This window comes from Protopterus annectens, chromosome 1.part1 (assembly GCF_019279795.1).
Source record: "Protopterus annectens isolate FY-2018-M chromosome 1.part1, PAN1.0, whole genome shotgun sequence".
NCBI lineage: Eukaryota > Metazoa > Chordata > Ceratodontiformes > Protopteridae > Protopterus > Protopterus annectens.
Genome location: NC_056726.1, coordinates 1,734,261,524 through 1,734,277,394, shown reverse-complemented (window position 1 = coordinate 1,734,277,394; position 15,871 = coordinate 1,734,261,524). Strand labels below are relative to the sequence as shown.

Here is a 15,871-nt window from a genome sequence, read left to right as displayed (position 1 = left end):
AATGATCTAAGACGTACCTCCCTGGACTACTTGAAAAGAGGCATTGAGGAGCTCTCTGATCATGTAGCCCAAGCTGGTATGACGCTGACCTTGAGTAGCATACTACCTTCACCTAGAATGATACCACAATACAAAGACAAAATGATAAATTTCAACAATTGGCTAAGCTTCTGGTGTCATTCTAAGGGGATCCAGTGTCTGTCTGCCTGGGATGACATGATAGACAAGCCTCGCTGTTTCACCAGAGATGGTTTGCACCTGTCACCCCTAGGCTTTCGAATACTGGCCAAGGCTCTTGCCATCCCCACAGTGCCTTTTTTAGGCAAGGCTCAAAGGACAAACCAACCACTGTAACCAGCGCAGGTAACCAAAAACTAAGGGTAATGCTACTCAACGCCAGAAGTCTCAACCTCAAAATGCACGCACTCGAGGCACTCCTCAGTATGGAGAAAATCGATGTTTGTGCAGTGACGGAAACCTGGTTCAAGGCTCCAGAGAGCACCCCAGCACTACCAGGTTACAATTCATATCATACCTTCCGGCCTCAGTTACCGAATCGCAGTACAAAGGGCGGAGGTGTACCCATATTCATCAAGGATACCCACATATCTAGGTTAGTGGCACAGCATGATGCCTCAGAGATCATCCATGCGCAACTATCAGCAGGCAAAACCACATTTCAAGGTGTAGCCTGTTATAGATCGCCCACCATGTCCCAAGATGCTCACTCAGCATTCCTTGAGGCATTGGAAAATATAAAGGTCCTACCCAACACCATAATTTTGGGTGATTTCAACTACCCTGATATAGACTGGATGAACTACCAAAGTTCTAACTCCTATGCCCAGCGGTTCATAGAATTTATAAATTCAAATGCCCTTGAACAACTGGTATGTTTTCCCACTAGAGGGGACAACATATTGGATTCAGTCATCACAAACATGGGCGCACATTGTACCACACCCGTTATCACTCCCTCTCTGGTCAGATCAGACCACAAACTGATAACCCTGGACATCCTCACCCCTCCACCTCCCCCAGTCAAAGAAACCATTGTAAAAAAACTTTCCAAAGCAAACTTCAAACTACTTGCATCAGAAGTGGAAAGCTTCACTATTCCCTTGCAGAAGGATAATGATATCCAGGATGCAGAATCCTACACCAAGGCACTTTATATACATCTTCAGGATTGCATGGACCATGCTATCCCAAATAAAACCAAGACTCTTTCCTCAAGCAAGAAGAAACCAGTCTGGTGGACCCCGGCCATAAGCAAACTATACAATAAAAGGAGGAGACTTATACAAAAAAAGGCCAAATCTCAAGTAGAAAAATCATCCCTGATCAGCATTAGTAAGAAATTGAGGGCCCTCATCAAGTCAACTAAAGCCAGTTTCGAAAAGAAGGTTGCCAAGGATGCCAAGGATAACCATAAGGCCTTCTATGGTTACGTCAAAAACCTAAATGGCAACGCTCAGGTCTGTTCTGAGCTAGTACAAAATAGAACAAAATACACTGACCCCACTGACATTGCCAACATCTTGGCTGATAGATTCAGTGCAAATTTCTCCCCCTTCTCACCACCTACAGGGCCTATTATTATTCCAGGTGATTGTGTAACTCCAATTATTACTGATATGTTGGTTAATAAGGCTCTATCTAAAGCTAAAAACACTGCCTCCATGGAACCAGATGGTGTCCCGGGCTGTGTCATACGCGAGTTCCAAACTGAATTAACCCAGCATCTGAATACCCTATTCAGTCTCAGCCTCTCGACAGGATATGTGCCCATAGAATGGCGCACAGCAACGGTGGTTCCGCTGCACAAGGGTGGGTCCACAACCGACCCTGGGAACTACTGACCAATAAGCCTGACCAGTCTGATCTGTAAGGCAATGGAGCGAATCATTATGGAACTCATAAATGGAGAGATTGGGAACCTCCAAACACTTGACCCCACACAGTTCGGCTTCGTCAAGGGCAGATCATGCCTCCTGAACCTGGTGGACTTCTTTGAGACAGTTACTCAGGCTATAGATAAGGGAAAGGAGGTACACACGGCTTACCTTGACCTTTCTAAAGCATTTGACACCATTCCCCATTCGGGTATTATTGATAAACTCACCAACCTGGGCATAAACCCTTACATCACAAGATGGATCGCAAACTGGCTCTCAGACAGATCCCACAAAGTAAGAGTAGCGGGATCTATGTCCGAATCCAGACCAGTAACAAGCGGTGTGCCTCAGGGCTCTGTCCTGGGGCCCCTCCTGTTTGGCATATACTTCTCAGAAGTACAGGCAAGCACTGAAGGGCTGTGACTGACCAAGTTTGCGGACGACTGCAAACTGGGTGCTATAATAGAGTCTCCAGCTGACACGGATATTCTCCAGAAGGGCCTTAATGAGACTGATGCATGGTGTCAAAGCCATGGTCTCAAGCTAAATGCTAAAAATGCGTAGTAATCCCTTTTGGAAAAAACAGAGTACCCACGAACTACCACATAGGAGATAACCCCCTGAAATCTGAAGAAGTAATAAGGGATTTAGGGACCCAAGTAGATAGTCAGCTTTCCTTTGATAACCATGTTGCCAAGGTGGTTAGAAAATCCTTCTACGTGACCCATCTGATCACGAAAGGGTTCGCATCAAGATCTAAGGATGTAGTGGTGCCCCTTTACTCTTCCCTCATCAGACCCCTTATTGAGTACAATGCACCAATTGGAATGTACCTGGCTAGGCATCTCCAGCAGCTGGAGAGACCACAGAGGTACCTCACTAAGAGGATTACTGGCCTCAAACAGTTGCCCTATGCAGCAAGATTGAAAAAACTAAGGTTTTTCTCTGTTGCATACCACCTTCTCAGAGGCGATCTCTGTCTAACATACAGAGCCATATCCAACTCAAAACTGTTGAACATGCTCCATCTTAGCAAAACAAAATCTACATGAGCTACACGCTCTAGGGATATAAACCTCAGCACAACAATGAATAGAACATGCTGGAGGGATAGATTCCCTTCACAAAGACTTCCCTTGCTATGGAACAAGGTCCCACTCTACATAAGACAGAGCCCCTCACTATCACTCTTCAAGAGGAACCTTGACGAGTGGATGAGTAACAGAAAGTTCACACCAGGGATCATACCAACAGCTCTACTAGATAGGGGCCAAGGGTACTAGCTGCTAGATCAAGGGCCTAGGGAACTAACCAAAGGGGCGGTGAATACCGCACAACGTGGCTAGGCTAATATATGCCTTCGAGCAGATAGCCCAGTACCTACCTATGAACCTATTAACCTATTATTTCCTGGAGGGGCAAAATAATTTTTTGATGCAGAACGTGCTAAGGAGGAAATACAGAAGTTTGTCCAACAAAACTTGAGCTGTGAAACAGAAGGAGATTCTGCTTCTTGTTCTTCTGGTAATAAAGACCCCAGAAAGACTGTGCCAGTGAAACCTTTTCTAATGTTTCAATGGAAAATGCTTGAGAGAGAGAAAAAAGCACAAGAGTTGACTAGCAGTACCAAGAGTATATTGGAAATGAAGAACAGACTGGATCTGGGAGATGGAGATAAACAGGAATACAACTAGCAACTTGGAAACTGACAAATAAATGTGGGATTACAAACCATTAATTATATTTATGAAACTGGACAGAACAAGAAAACCTGGAAATATTGGATGTTTTTGACTTTGTTAAACTTGTAGAGAATTCTAAAATGTATGTTCTACTTCGTGTCATGAATGTCTGGAAGAACACTTAGGAGAAGTGAAGAGGAGGGAGACAGTTAACTGTAAGTGAAACAAAATTTTGTTCCTAACAGTAGTATATTTATAATGCATGATATAATCTGCATGCTCTAAAGTAAAGTGTTCTCTATATTTTAAATGTAATGGGGAAACTAAAGTAAACAGGTGCCCCTGATTTTTTTCCTTCTTTTCTCTTTCTCGTTGTTCAGTTTTAAGAAATGCAGGCACTGCAATGTGAAAAAAGAAGAAAAGCCTAGTAGAAAGAGCATGATACAAAAAATGGATGTGCTTTTTCTCATTCTTGCATAGGGGAATGACTGGATTAAGGCTCTTAGCTCAATCTAGTGACAAGTTTTAAGAGAAAGCAAACAAATAAAAAAGAACATTGACTCTAATAAAGCTTTCTTCTAGCAAATAGGTAAGTACTTGTAGAAGCAACTCTGTATCTGGTTCTCTTGCCTCCATGGAGACAATCTGATAAAGAGGATTAAAAACAGAATACTTCTTTCAATGGCTAGGAGATAATGTTTGCTGAAAGCATTCAAGTGTTTTCCCAAATTGGAATAGCAATAAAGATAAGAGAAAAACAGACAGCCTTAGCAGAAGAACAGATTGTACCATACTTTTTAGCATGGATTACCTAACTTTTAGGTTAACCCAAGTCTATTAGTGTGACTGTCAGTTTGGGACAATTGTTCTGATTAGGAGGATAAAACTTCAGTATTTGAAAATGTATATAGTTTTGTGTGGTAGTATTAAGTTAAAAGATTTTAGGGGTGTATTAAGGGTCTATTTGTTTTTTGTTTGTCTGTTTGTTTGAGGCCTTTTAATAAAACAAAAAAGTTTAGTAAGATGTGACATGGGCTCAAATGGATATGACAAGAAACAACTGTATAAAAGATCAACCTGCCAAACATTAGTGTATGCATGTGATAAAGATGAAACTAGATACTTAACAAAAAAGCTGTTACACATAAAATGTGGGAATAATAACTTTTTAACATAATGACGCTTTCTATATTATCTTTAAATGTTAATAGTCTCAGAGATATATACAAAAACAAAGAGTAGTGAACTATATTAAAAATGTAGAGTGCAAATAGCTATGCTATAGGAGACACATTTGGAAAGAAATTAACATGTGAATTTGATAAAGGTTTTCAGGACGGTTATTCAGTGGAATACCTGGGACAAAGGAAAAGATGAGTACTTATATTAATTGCAAGATGATCTCCAATAGTGATAGAAGAGGATAAATAAGACAATAATGGTAGATTTATAGTATTAAGGGGCTACTGGCAAGGAAGGAGGATTATACTGGCATATATTTATATTACACCTGAAACTGTCATAATGAAGCTTGAGAAATAATCAGCATTCTGCAGGGAATATTGCTTATAAGTGGGGACTGGAATTTGATTTGTAGCAGTGAAGATGTGTCTGGAGGTCCAGAAGGTAAAATATAGCAGAGGAGGGTAGATTTCTGAAGAAATTTATGAAAATATTTGGCATGGAAGATGTGAATTCAGTAGTAGTAACCCAGAGTAAATTTACTTATTATTCCCCAAGATACAAAAACTGGGCTAGGTTAGACAGAACTTACATTTCACAGGAAGATGTGCATTATTTCCAGGCTTTGATATGCATCCAATAACTATTTCAGATCACGCACCAATAATAACTAAAATAAAAATGTAGGGTAATGAAATAAAAATGAGGCACTGGTGCTTTCCCACCTATCCGTTGAAAAGAGAGGAATTTAAGGAATGGTTAGTGGAAATTATTATATAAAATTAAAGTAGAGTTTAAAAATAGGGTGGAAACAAAAGAAAGAGACATATGGTTAAGAAATAAAGAAAATTACTTATAGGGACTAACAAAAGTATTGCAGAATGGGGGAATCTCACAGAGCAAGAAGAAGAGCAACTGTAGAATGCTAAACAAAAAATAAGGGATTAACACAATAATATGCATGAGTTTAGAAAGGTTGCTGTTAAGCAACTGTTTTTTGATAATTAACTCCACAGCACAAACACTTTTAGCACAGTGACTCATGCAACAGAAAGTATAAAGGGTTGTTGCCAAGTTTAGGGAGCTTATAACAAGGAGGATAAGTGCTCCTGTAGAGGTACTAGAAATATTTAAGAAATGTTATGAAAGTCTGTATAAAGCAGAGAAATATGGAAAGCAAGAAAAGGTACAAGTGTTATGGAATAATTAAATATGACAAGGTTAGAGGTAGATGAGGCTCAATTCTAACAGTTAAGATAGGAGGAAATGAGATAAAATGTTTGGAAGCTACGAGGAGAAAAACTGATAGAGATCCGGGAGGTTTTGGTTAACAGTATTTTAAAAGGAGAGGAAGCACCAACATCCTGGAAGAAAGGTGTGGTAGCTGTAATATCTAAAGAGGGTAAAGATTCATCCAGATCCAACTTCATCCAGACACATTTCAATAGTAAACCATGATTATAATGTGTTTATGTCTATAATGGCTAAGAAAATAGCAAAAGTGATGCCAAAATTGATAGATATGGATCAATGTGGCTTTGTGGAAGGAAGGCAAACATCTGACAACATTAACAGAACACTGATGACCCAGACGGAAGCAGAATGCAAGAAAATACCACTGTTGTTGGTGGGTCTTAATGAAGAGAAAGCATTTGACAGAGTAAGCTGGGACTTTATGTGCTGGGCAATGGAAGCATTTGCATTCCCTGATATAATTATAAGGTTGATTAGGAGGCTATATGAATGATCAGAGGCGAACATTAAAGTGAGTGGGTACCTCTCTGATAATTTCTGTTTGAGCAGAGGGACCAGGTAGGGGTGTCCTCTTCCCCTTTGTTATTTGCATTCTATTTAGAACCTTTGGCAAAGAAAATAAGGGACTCAGAAATTCAAGGCTATAACTGGTATGTTAGTCAAGAAATGCTGGGTCTATTTGCAGATGATATTAATTTATACCCAATAAAACGAGAAAAAGGCATTTCAGTATTGTGGAATATTTTGAGGCAGTTTCACATATTTTCAGGATATAAAATTAATGAAGCTAAAACAAAGACAATAACTGTAAATTATGTACCCACACATGAATTGGTTCAGCAATACCCATATTTATGGGGACATGATAAATGAAATATTTAGGAATATGGATTAAAACTGATTCCAGTGTGGCAGCTAAGGATACGAGGGAAGATGCTAAAGAAAAGACAATACAAAAACTGAGAAAATGGATGCTCTGTTAAATGGCTATTGATAGTAAGATAATTAAAATGTTTTTAGTTCCTTTAGTCTTATACACAGTTGTAGATTGCAATTCATAAAGAGCTGAAGGATTTATTCTGGGAGGGGAAGATGGCAAGAGTCAAGTGGTATAAGCTGATTCTTCCAACAGAACAAGGATGATTGGGATTACCCAATTTGAAGGGGTATTTCAGAGCTGCGCAATTAAGGCTACACAGTTAAGGCACAAGCAGAAACCTATAATTCAAAGTGGAAAGGGGTGAGGATGAAACAGGGGGAAGCTCAAGAAACAAGGAAAGACTGCGGTTTTGGTTGCAGATCTTTAAGGAGAATAACAATACTCATACAGAATATTATACTCATATTCATAAAACAGCAGAAAGTATTCTAAGAACTAAGCCAATACAAGAATGGAGAAAGGTGATTCAGCAATTAGGGATACAGACAACAGGCAAGAGGGGACTGGAATTTACTGGAGAAAACTGGCAAAGGAACCAAGGTATTGGGCAAATAAGAAGAGAGGGAAAGTTAATAAAATGGGAAGAATTTATTCGGACTGCAGGTTAGATATTGCCTTCCCTATCAAGGATTGATATCAGAGTATAGGCAAAGAAAAAGAAATAGGGGGTCCTAAATGAAAGAGCAGCAGTGGTAGAGTTTTTAGTAGAATCTAGAACAAAAGCTGCCATTCAAAAAAGGAATAATTAGTACAGCATATGAAAAATTGCATAACATCTATAAGAATCAATTACAGGAGGTTAGAAAAGATGGGGAAGAGAGATTGAATAAGCCATTCACAAAGAAATTTTTTGGGGGGGAATATGTGTATGCCTCCCAAATATGCAACAAAATCTAGAAGATTTAGCATTTTTGCTTGGAAATGTTTACATAGATATTTTTATACCCCAAGTAAACTCCAGAGAATTTTTTTTCAGGTAGACAGCAAATGTTGGAGATGTGATGGGGAAGAAAGAGGTAATTAGTAACATATTTTCTGGGAGTGTAATTAGTTGTCAGACTTTAAAGATTCCCTGCAGACTACTCTATCAGAGATACTGGGTGAGCGAATTGGTGTACCTAGGGAAATGATACAGAATCTGAATTGCCTAGACACAGTAAGGCCTTGCTGAGTCTAATTATAGTGGCTGCCAAAAGAAAAGCAATCACTAGAAAATGGAAATTAAAGTCTAAACCAAGTGTACTAGAAGCAGTGAATATAGTAAGAGAGATAAAACAACTGCAACTGGGATCTTAAAAAAAGGATAGGAGCAAATTACATAGGAAAAATGGGAATTATAGGAACAATACATACAGGAGAGGAAATGAGGTTTAAAAGAAGGCAGGACTTGGATGAGCTATGTAACATCTGACTGACAATGATTGGTTAGATTATAAGTGATGTATAATGTTTGTAACTAGTGATCCGCTGTGGTGACCCCTAACTGGGAAAAAGCCGAAAGAAACAGAAGATTATGTCAACATGGTTTGTGATGTAAATGCTTGCAGCTGGGATTATGTCAATATGGTTTGCTCTCATTTCTATAAATGTATGATTGCCTATGGCATAAGTGATAATTTAATAAAGATGTTTCTTGTTTACAAAAAAAAAAGCAAAGACCCACTATCCTGATACTACCCCATCCCAAACCTGTGGAATTATGATATAATACTATCATATGCTGGGTATTATTGGCTAGGCTTGCAAAAGCTCTTGTGCCATCAGCCTAGTAATCAGTTATAAACCTATTCAGAAATACCTGAACTGTTTTTCTGGAAGGAAATCATGATTTTAGCTGTGGCATTTTGTACTGCACTTTGCAGTAAGCGAGAAGTAAAATATATTACTAAAAAAATGTTATTGTTCCTCAGCACAGCTAATCTATCTTGTTCTATGTCAAAAAGCAAATAATTCAAATGCAGGTGGCAAGAGAAGACTGAAAAAAATGCAGTGTACATGTAATATCTTTCACTCTTTCCCAGGTACCTCTGTTACCATAAAGTACAATGCAAAATACTAACACTTTATTCTGAGATGGCTGTTGTTAGGAGACAGGCACATTTTGCATTGCACTTTACATTACGGGAGAAGTAAATTACAGCATTTAAAAAAAAATTCTGGAAAACTTCATTTGGCATTGTAGTACTTTTCTGACTGGAACTGTGACATTTTGCTTTGCATTCTCAAACAGAAAGCACACCAACAATGTGCTATTCTGATTATCATGTCAAAGTGGTCCTTCTGTCACTGCAGTATTTCACTTACCACTGTCTTCGATTACCTGGACAAGGAAAAAAGCATTTTGTATACTTGCCTGCTGTGAATGTAAAACACACGCGCGCGCGCACACACACACACACACACACACACACACACACACACACACACACACACACACACACACACTCGCTCAGAAGCCTCACCACAGATTAAACATTTTCCAAAGGAGCTACCAATGAATAAATCAAATCAGTAAGCAAAAATCCTTAAGCCAGTGTTTATTGCTTCAAGCTGGAAATCCATATCAAAGTGATGTGGTCTAATGTTCAATGTACTGGTTATGGCAAGCTCAAAACCTCATGAGAGGACACCAAGGGGTTTACCTCCATAACATTTTGTATCATAGACTGATTCACCTGCCCAGTTATCCAAACTTATCCTAAGCAAAGCAAATGTTAGGAAGATGCTCTACTATGGCAAGACGTTCCACAACCTGCTTCTTCGTCAGACACACCTATTATTCTTAACTTCAGAGAAAACAACAGGAAATAAGGCCAATAAATTCCTACTGCTTGTAATGACACAGAGGCCAGTAAATGCTACACCACACACTGATGAAATATTTTCATTACTGAGATACTTAAAAATAACAATGACACCAATCTATGTGCAACTGAATGTAAATTTAATGTCTTAACTCTATCCTTATAAGGCAAACCACGAAGACTAGCAATCTGGCTTGTAAACATTTTCTGGATTTTTTTCAAGCCTTTTAACACAGGATTTCATGCAGACATACATTACCCCACCATATTTATGTGTGGCTTAATAAGAACTGTGTACAAGTGTAACATCACCTTGCTGTCTCTGATAACTAATAGTTGTCAGAATCTCCTTAATTATCTTACAACACGAGACAATGGATGCATGGTCCTTGATTTTAAATTGGTTATGACTAGATATCTTTAGATGCTTATGGAATAAGTTCATGGTCTACAGCAGAAAGATACTGTTGGCTTAATGCCCCAAAATAAATGACAGCACATCTCCTGGGATTAAAAAATATCCTGTTAACCAAGGACCAAATATACAGATCATCCTCATACGTTTTTTTTTTGTATAATACTGTGATAAGCAATTTCTCTCACTACCATCACAGTCTTTGTGTCATCAGCATATTTGCTGTTCCGCACATCACTGGAGGGAGGGAAGGCAGATACAAACAGATTAAACAGAAAAAGTCCCCGGACAGATCCCCGTGGAATACTAACATTTACAATAACTTCCTCTGAATACTTATCCCTAACCTTAACTTTGTAACTTCTGTCAAACAGCCATGTTACAATCCACACTATAATGGATCTATCTATTTAATATAACTAAAATAATCTAAAACTTAATGACAATAATAAAAAATAATAACATATATTTGTGCAGACAAGCATTTAACACACAGATTGTTAGCAACATGGCACTATTATGTGCTGACAAGCCTTGTTCATTCATAAGTTAGATTTTTTTTAATTTTTCTTTCTTTCTTTATTTGGTGTATAATTAAATAATGTTTGATAACACATATTTGCTACAAATATACATACACCTAAACAGTGTAGACAGGTAACCAGTATAAGCTAGAAGCAAATAATAATAATAATAATAAATCCCTATAAAGACCAATATTTAATGCTGCTGTACTGCTGAATTAAAAAAAAACTGAAGAACATACGCTGACATGTTATTTTGAGATGCCTGAGTCTTGTCCCAACTAGAGCTGTGAAATTGTTGCATTACACTTCATGCTTGATGAAAAGTAAAACTAAGTAAATAATGATAAAGGAGCCTGTTTAATAGATCTTGGCTTGGAAAGAGGTCATAAGCAGGGATGGCATTCCTATGGTGATACTAATAGTGTGTGTCACATACTTACAGTTAGTGGCAACACGCACCAACAGAAATTCTCGGATGTAATGGCCTTACATCATTGCACATCAGATGTTGGGGAAGACAAATGGGTAGAACAGATATATATATACATATATATATATATATATATATATATATATATATATATATATATATATATATATATAAAAATCTCTATGGCTACAAGCATAATGCTGCACTGGAATGTCCTAATGTCCTCTCAGGTAATATAAAGGGCCTCTCATTAGGTCCAGAGGAGTCAGGAGTGACTCCTGACATCCAAAACTGAGGACAGGCCACTGTGGCAGCTGATGGAGTACTCCACAGGGGCCAAAAATTAAAAAAATAAAGCTGAACTGATGACAATTGCAACAATAAAGCAATAGTATTGATTCAAATATGGATTCATTTGCTGTCTAAAGGTTAATGTAGGTTTTCTCAGTCAAGCAGAGCAGTTAAAATTATCTGTGGAAAACAACATTTAACAGTGTACTACTGAATTAAAAAAAAGAAGAAACACAAATGTTAGCAATGTGTCAACATGCGTGAACGGGCGTTCATTCGTTGAAGGTTGTGCATTAGGCCCGGCAAGCCAGCACGTAAAAATCTACTGCCAATCTTTAGCGGACCGGAGTTCCGCTGTGGCGACCCCTAACCGGGAAAAGCCGAAAGTCAGAAGAAGAATGCTGTACTGTGAAAAGCTTTTTGAGATACCTGATGATGGTCGGCATCTCAACTGGAGCTGTGACATGCACTTCGTAGTAACAGAGATACCTGAAGAAGAATGAATTAATGATTATGACAATGCACTGCATAGTCTGTGTGTGTGTGTATATTTTTTTTTTTTTTTTTACTTCAGTCTCATCTTGTTACTCACATTTGTGATATTTGTTATATTCTCCATACAGCAAGAGGCAGCACAACTTGCAACAGATAATTTTAGTTTTGGGTGAGGGGAGCAAAAGATGTGCAGTGTGAGACTGAAAGCCCTATACCCATATAATTACTCATCCTGCAAGGTAATAGGATGCTGTCTTTGACATGTGATGGTCTTAGTGAATAGATTATAGGTTCATAGATTAGTACTAGACTAACTGCCCTTGTGGGCTATTTTAAGCCTAGCCAATTACCCCTGTGAGAATCAAACCCTGCATCTTGTGTCTGTAAGATAAACACCTTAACCATTATGTCAGCCTGCCAATGTTTTAGCTTCAGAGCTACATACTGAATGGTTTGTACCTGGAATTTTTAAATATATATTTTCCCCTTGTACATTCATTCAGGAAACTCCCCCAACCCTTTCTCTGATAGCAATGGAGCATTTAAAACTGTAGTGCTTTAAAAAAAGCTGTATCTTCATTTATGAACAGTGTTTTCTCTGACATTAAAAGTAACAGCATTTTCCTTGCTCGTCAACATTCACAAATTTGAGTTTTAACTTTAAAATAATTAACAGTAGCATGCTTTCCAGAAGACATACTGAGCAATTTTTTTATGGTACTTTCCCGCATGTGTGAGCAGAAATATTCAAACAGCTTTGAAATATATGCTTCTCATATGATAGTATATTGATCTCTGACTTGTCAAACCTCTGTTCCTTTAGCTTGTAAGACTGCAGCTCATATGTTATACATATGTATGTACCTACTTGAGTAGTTCTGGAGTAGTGAACCTGTGCATGATTGATTATTCAGCATCTATATTCTGCAGTGATGAATATCAAAATGTGTTCATTTTAGGTTTTGAATGAAAAAGCTGTTGCTGCTTTTGTTTACTACATTTGCTCATCTGTCCTAAAGGTATTCAGCTGTTGAATAAAGTGTGCCTGTAAATAGCTTGCATGCTGAAACTACAGTTTGCTGCGCTACTGCAAATAAGCTAATTTTGCAACCAGAAAGTTCTGTGGTCTAGGCTGATGCGTGGGCGGGGCTTACAACACTAAGTGTTGCTCAGTATAGATGAAGCCCTGCTAATGCTACTACCATCTGTTTAGTTCCCCTTTTGAACAGTTGTCTCACAAAGCAGTGGCTATGCTTTACATTGTTTGCAGTTCTCTTACGTCATTGTTTGTGAAGACTTGCTGTTTTAAATTCTTAAATCTTCATACTCTACACTTGATCACACCCAAAACGATAATGCAGTGAAGTTGACAATAAAACTGTCTGGGGATTGCAAAGAAAAACAGCTTGGTGATGAAATGCAGGGAAAAACTTACATAGGGGGCTGAGTACAATGGGATATAGAAACTGAGTGTACAGTGTGCACTGCAGTGGAGAATATAAGAAAAGTGATGTTTTAGATAGGATTTAATACAGTGCACCCTACACAGAAAAATGAAAAAAAATGTTATCAGATTACTGTTTGAAGCACAAAGAGAAAGGTCAGCATGAACATACAAGTCTAGCAACTACATAACTAGTTACGGCAACTAGGTGCTCTAACCAAAGACACTGACAAGTACAGTGGCAGATATGGCTGCAGCTTTACATTTACTGCACACAGTGGTATAAAGGGAATAGAACCTGAAGCTGGGCTATAGCTCTATGAGATTCAATGGCAAACAGCAATAAGTGAAGTCACTGTTAATACTGTGACTGCGACCTCTAATGAAAACATGTTCAGTCTTTTGGTTTGTATCTCAGGCATATGAGAAACCGCAGGAGGTACTTAATCTCCCCAACAACCACCACTATGCGCTCCTTCCCTTACCTGGTGACTGATGTGGTCTCATGAATGATCATGTTCTTTGCCCAGGAAGCCACATCTTCACTCCCATTCCCCTTGAACGTGTCATTCTGGAGGGAGCTCATTGTGTTCATTGCTAAGAAACAGTACTCAAGAGCTTATATTCAGTCTGACCAATGGCCACTCGCTTACCGTTCCCACCACTGGATGAGAAAGTCTATAAAAGTAGCCATTTGTGAAGCTCAAGTGTTAGGGTGTGTGACTCATAAGGAGAGTTATAGTGCAGGGGCAGTTATTACCAGTGCATTTCAGTCAGATGAAAAAAAGAGGAAGAAAGAAAGAAATTTATAGTATACTTTTCTAGCCTTTCAGACCCAACCCACTGCTACAATCGTATGAATAACTACATCTTTAAGAAGGAAGCATTGTGTTTGTTTCCATTTGGCTAAATACATAAACTGTCTTTTATAATTCATTGATGTTATAGTTACTATTAAAAACACAAATACTTTGACTGCACAGTACCTATGACAACATTCTTTATACCTGACCTCTCGCTAACATTTTAAAATGCTATTTGTATTTGTTAGCTTAAGTTATCTAGTTTTAATATACAGTATGTGGCTTCATTATGTGAGAAAGTGAGACTTAAATAATAAGCAGAGCAAAGGACTAGTTTTCATTTTACTAAAGGTTCACTGTTGTAGGATCTTGTTTCTTATTTTACTGATGTCATTCAATACAAATCAAAATGAAAGATGTGGAAGTGTGTTGTGTGTGTATCTGAACAGATGAAAGAGAAAGAAAGGATGAGGGTCTTGCTCAGACATTTTTGATGATGTATTAAGTACATCCACTATGCCGCAAGTCAAGAAGTTGTATAATTAATTATACCACTATGTTCTACTACAAAACCGCAAATCAAACTCAGAAGGGAACAGTGACTATGTGAAACAGTAACACCAGACAGTGAGTGGAGGAAGGCTGGTGACAGATGGCAAACAGATAAACCACAACTAATTAAAGTATAGGAAGATGTTGTAGTAAGGAGTAAGGCAGGAGCTGCAGTAGGGAATGGTGGAAAGTCCATGGGGATATCAAAGATCAATTGGCCTAGGACTCCACGTCATATAAAGCCAGCATGAAATATTTTAAAGTGGTCTAGACTTCTGCAGGTTGAGGAGGAAGCTGTGGGTATTAAGGCACTTTTATTTGGAACACCTAGGAAAAACAGAAGGGTTACCACACCATGACGATGATATGAAAATATTTATATCAAACTATCCTACCAGTGTTAGGTGTCTGGAGGTTGTCTCAACAAATGGTACAGAGGACAATCAAGACAAGCAGATGTAATTCTGAGGCAGTTAAAATCACCAAACATTATTTATTTTATCAACTTTTTAATTCATTCAGTTATGTCCAGATAGACTATGGGATTATCAGAATGTGGACTTTAACCTAACTAGTGGGTCATGATTAACAGACTATGGAAAATATGATAATTGTTTTCTTAATACAGTCTTATTCTTATTCTTCTTTCAGCTTTTCCCGGTTAGGGGTCGCCACAGCAGATCACCTGTCCATTTTCTTAATACAGTAATTTACTGAAATAAAAGAAGCATGCTTCTCCTTTAATAAGCTTACAATAGATACAGCTGAATGCAGACATGAAAAAAAAATAAATGTAGTTTATCATCCACTTTTACATTCTACCAATGTGTGGAGTAAAATTTGTTGTAATAAATGAGATGACTTGATGATTTAGGGATCTAAACCTATTCTGTAATATCAACAAAACGGTTTGGAAGGACAGGTTTATCTTACACAGAATACCACAGCTCCCCATCCACGTAAAACAAAGCTCAACCCTGTCTATATTCAAGCATTGCTATGGATGGGTAATATAAATTTGACCCAAGGACTCCCCCCTGTACTACTAATGGACAAAGGCAGCTCCTACATGCTTTATCCCATGGGTTGGGAAGGTGGCCTAATGGTTAAGGTGTTTGCCTTGCAAACACAAGGTACAGGGTTTGAGTCCCACA

The 15,871-nt window shown here is 38.2% G+C and overlaps 1 long non-coding RNA gene across 1 annotated transcript in view; it reads right to left on the bottom strand.

Moving 5' to 3' along the window:
• LOC122811998 overlaps positions 1 to 15,871 on the bottom strand; it is a 483,074-nt gene that overhangs the window by 147,574 nt on the left and 319,629 nt on the right. The window lies entirely within an intron of this gene.